The sequence below is a fragment of the Rattus norvegicus genome, chromosome 4, assembly GCF_036323735.1.
Source record: "Rattus norvegicus strain BN/NHsdMcwi chromosome 4, GRCr8, whole genome shotgun sequence".
NCBI lineage: Eukaryota > Metazoa > Chordata > Mammalia > Rodentia > Muridae > Rattus > Rattus norvegicus.
In genome coordinates, this window is record NC_086022.1 from 88173015 (window position 1) to 88178066 (window position 5052).

At 38.1% G+C, this 5052-nt stretch overlaps 1 pseudogene; it reads left to right on the top strand.

The window, feature by feature from the left end:
- Positions 1 to 757: 757 nt before the first annotated feature.
- On the top strand, positions 758 to 2269 carry LOC103692144 (40S ribosomal protein S6 pseudogene; annotated as a pseudogene).
- The last annotated feature ends 2783 nt before the right edge of the window (positions 2270 to 5052 follow it).

The window sequence follows — 5052 nt, forward strand, 5'->3', positions numbered from 1 at the left end:
CTGAGTTTTTGATCTTAGCCATTCTGACTGGTATAAGGTAGAATCGCAGGGTTGTTTAGATTAACATTTTCCTGATCACTAAAAAAAATGTTGAACACTCTTTTAGGTTCTTCTCAGCCACTTGACATTCCTTAGTTGAAAATTGTTGGTTTAACTCTGTACCCTATTTTATAGGGTTTTTTCATTCTATGGAGTTTAACTTCTTGAGTTCTCTGTATATGTTAGATATTAGCACTCTATCAGATGTAGGATTGGTAAAGATCTTTTCCCAATCTATTATTTGCCATTTCGTCTCATGACAGTGTTCTTTGCCTTACAGAAGCTTTGCAATTTTATGGGCTCCCATTTGTCAATCCTTGACTTTAGACCATAAGCCATCTGTGTTCTGTTCAGGAAATTTTCGCCTATGCCCATGTGTTCAAGACTCTTCCCCACTACTCTTCTCTTAGTTTTATATCACTATTGCTCTGTAATACAGCTTGAGGTCAGGGATGGTGATTCCCCCAGATGTACTTTTAGTGTTGAGGATAGTTTTCACTATCACCGTTTTTTATTTTATTATTGAAAATGAATTTGCAAGTTGCTCGTTATAACTCTATGAAGAGTTGAGTTGGATTTTTTTTTTTTTTGAGTTGGGGACCGAACCCAGGGCCTTGTGCTTGCTAGGCAAGTGCTCTACCACTGAGCTAAATCCCCAACCCCTTGAGTTGGAATTTTAATGGGGATTGCATTGAACCTGTAGATTGCTTTAGGCAGGATGGCCATTTTTATTATACTAATCCTGGCAATGTATGAGCAGGGTAGGTCTTTCCATTTTCTGAGATCTCCAATTTCTTTCTTAGGAGTCTTGAACTTCTTGTCATACAGAACTTTTACTTGCTTGGTTAGAGTCACACCAAAGTATTTTATATTATTCATGACTAATATGAAGCGTGGCATTTCCCTAATTTCTTTCTCAGCATGTTTACCTTTGAGTAGAGGAAGCCTACACATTTTTTTGAGTTAATTTTATATCTAGCCACTTTGCTGAAGTTGTTTACTGGGTTTAGGAGTTCTCTGGTGGAATTTTTGGGGTCACTTAAGTATACTATGTATCATATGCAAATAGTGATTCTTCCTTTCCAATTTGTATCCCTTGAACTCATTTTATTGTGTAATTTCCCTGGCAAGGACTTTGAGTATTATATTGAATAAGTAGGAAGAGCAAGGGCAGCCCCTAAGGATTCAATATTATAAACAGAAGTATTTCTAAAATTGTTACTATCTGTACACAATTACGTGTATCAGTTTTTATGTTATGTCTACATTATACATATATTATATGTTATTAATTTACTCTATTTCAGTAACATATAACCAAGTCCTTAAGTAATTAAATAGTATATTAACTATAAATGATCATTTGCCACTTTCTTATAGTAAGAATTCTGCACTTTTCATTTTTTCTACTACAATATGATGCTACTGCCCCTGCTGAAGAACTCTGACATAAACCCATAAATATGTGGATCTCAACATTTGTTTAATCCTATATGTTTCTCTGCATACCATTAATAAAAAACTCTGATAGTGTAATTTAGGTGAAATTATTATATACTGCCTTCTGTGGTCATTTGTGAATTCTGAACAAGAAGGCTATAAAAGGTACTAAGCATCCATGCTGAATCATCCATATGCTTTGCAATGAAAAAGTAACTTACTATCAGTCCAAATGTAAGCCCCATCAACACCTCTCCTGTATTATGAGTGCGCCTGCGGTTAAGTAAGTGGCATTCTTGTTATAGACCAAGGAGAGCTGGAGAGAGGAAGCACAAGTCTGGTTGCAGATGCATTGTGGATTCCAACCTGAGTGTTCTCAACTTCTTTGTTGAAAAAAAAAAGAGAGAAGGATATTCCAGGACTGACAGATACTACTATGCCTTGTTGGTTAGGACCTAAAAGAGCTAGTAGAATCTGAAAGCTTTTTAATCTCTCCAAAGAAGATGATGTCTGCCAATAGGTTGTCAGAAAGCCCTTAAACAAAGAAGGTAAGAAGCCCAGGAACAAAACACCCAAGATTTGGCATCTTGTTATTCCCCATGTTCTGCAACACAAGCACCAACATATTTCTCTGAAGAAGCAACCCACTAAGAAAAACAAGAGGAAGCTGCAGAATACGCTAAAGTTTTGGCCAAGAGAATGAAGGAAGCCAAAGAAAAGCAGCAGTAGGCTGTCCTTCCTGAGAACTTCTATTTCTAAATCTGAGTCCAGTCAAAAACAAGTCTTTTAAGAGTAACAAATAAATAATTAGACCTTGAAGAAAAAGAGAAATGTGTTGTCCCCAGAATCTATGTAGACTGATTTCCAGGGTGGTTGTACCAGCTTGCAATCCCACCAGCACCGAGGGTTCCGATTTCTCTGCATTCTGTCCAGCATCTGCTGTCACGTGAGTTTTTGGTCATAGCCATTCTGACTGCTGTGAGGAGGTATCTCAGGGTTGTTTTGATTTGCATTTCCCTAATGACTAAGAAGGTGAACATTTCTTTAGGTACTTCTCAGCCATTTGATATTCCACAGCTGAGCATTTTTGTTTAGCTCTGTACCCCATTTTTTAATAGGATCATTTGATTCTCTGGAGTCTAACTTCTTCAGTTCTTTGCATATACTAGACATTAGCCCTCTATTGGATATAGGATTGGTAAAGACCTTTCCCTAATCTGTTGGTTGCTGTTTGTCCTATTGACAGTGTCCTTTGCCTTATAGAAACTTTGCAATTTTATGAGGTTCTGTTTGTTGATTCTTGATCTTAGAAAATAAGCCATTGGTGTTCTGTTCAGGAAAATTTCCCCTGGGCCTATGTGTTCGAGGCTCTTCCCCACTTTCTCTTATATTAGTTTCAGTGTTTCTGGGTTTATGTGAAGGTCTTTGATCCACTTGGGCTAGAGCTTTGTACAGGGCAATGGTAATGGGGAGGGGAACACCCATATAGAAGGGGACAGGGAGGGGTCAGGGGGATGTTGGCCCAGAAACTGGGAAAGGGAATAACAATCGAAATGTAAATAAGAAATGCTCAAGTTAATAAGGATAAAAAAAAGAATGGATCAATTTGCATTCTTCTATATACTGACCACCAGTTGAACCTGCACTGCTTGGTGAAAATTCTGGGGTTTTTTTTTGGGGGGGGGTTTCCCCACTGGATGCCTAGATTGGGCAGATCTACCACTACACTACTCTATTCCCTAGCTATGGGATACCTTATTACCTGCAGATTCTTTAGGCCATGTGCTTCATCTCCATCTCCCTTTCACCTCTCCCTCCTCAGTCTTCCCCTTATCCCTCCCTCTCTCTCCCTGGAATTCTTCAGTTCTACCTGCCCAATCACTGTCTCTAGCCTTTATTTTACAAGTTAAAATGGGGAGAAGGTCTAGATGAAGTCAAATGAGTACTAGTTTCACTCCTATTTCTAGGCAGCTCCTCTAGGGGAATCTTAATTAACATCAAAATACAAACAGCACAAGGGCAACTCACAGAAGTTCATTTCCTGAATGGAGCAAAAGGCTGGGTCATGTTTATATATCCATTCTGTTAGTGTGTCTTCTTATTGGGGAATTAAGCTCATTGATATTAAGAGATATTAAAGAACAGTGATTGTTGTTCCCTGTTATATTTGTTTTTAGAGGTGTAATTGTGTTTCTGTGGCTCTATTTTTGGGGGGTTTGTTACAAGAAGATTACTTTCTTGCTTTGTCTAGGTTATAATTTTCTTCCTTGTGCTGGAGTTTTCCATCTATTATCCTTTGTAGGGTTGGATTTTTTTATCGAATATCCTGTCTTCTCTATCTATGCTAATTGAAAATTGTGCTGGACACAGTAGCCTGGGCTGGCCTTTGTGTTGTCTTAGGTTCTGTGTGACATCTGCCCTGGATCTTCTACCTTTTATAATTTCTGTTGACAAATCTGCTGTAATTCTTATAGGTCAGCCTTTATATGTTACTTGACATTTTTCCCTTACTGCTTTTAATATTCTTTCTTTTTCTGTGTGTATTTGGTGTTTAGACTATTATGTGACAGGAGGAATTTCTTTTCTGGTCCAATTTATTCAGAGTTCTCTAGGCTTCTTGAATGTTTATGGGCATCTCTATCTTTAGGTTAGGGAAGTTTTCTTCTATAATTTCGTTGAAGGTATTTACTAGCTCTTTAAGTTGGGAATCTTCGCTCTCTTCTACACCGATTATTTTTTTAGGTTTGGTCTTCTCATTGTGTCCTGGATTTCTTTTTGGTTAGGAGCTTTTTGCTTTTTGCATTTTCTTTGACTATTGTGTCAATGTTTTCTATGGTATCATCTACTCCTGAAATTCTTTCTTCAATCTGTTGTGTTGTGTTGGTGATACTTGTGTTTATGACTCCTGATCTTTTTCCTAGGTTTTTCTTTCTTCACGGTTGACTTCCTTTGTGATTTCTTTATTGTTTCTATTTCCCTTTTTTAAATGCTGGATGGTTTTGTTCAATTCCTTCACCTGTTTGGTTGTGATTTCCTGTAGTTCTTAAAGGTTTTTTTGTGTTTCCTCTTCAAGGGCTTCTACTTGTTACTTGTATTGTCCTGTATTTCTTTAAAGTAGTTATTTATGTCCTTTTTAAAGTCTTCTATCATCATCACGAAATGTGAGTTTAAAGCAAAGTCTTGTTTTTGTTGTATTGGGATATCCAGTATTTAGTGTGGTTGGAGAACTGGGTTCTGATGATATCAAATAGTCTTTGTTTCTGTTGCTTAGGTTCTTGCACTTGCCTCTTGCTATTTGGTTATCTCTGATATTAGTTGGTCTTGGTATCTCTGACTGGAGTTTGTCTCTGCAGTGGACCTGTGAGCCTCTGATCTTAGGAGTGAGAGCAATTCTGGGAGACCAGCTCTCTCAGGGTAGTATTTGGGTCAGAGAACTGGGACAACCCCACCTCTGGGAATATATGGAGACCAAAAAGGTGCTGTCCTTGGCCACCCTGTGGTTTCCTCACCCCGTGAACTCCTGGCCTATCTCTCCTTAAACATTTAATGGAGAGAAAGTGGGGTCCCACCTGT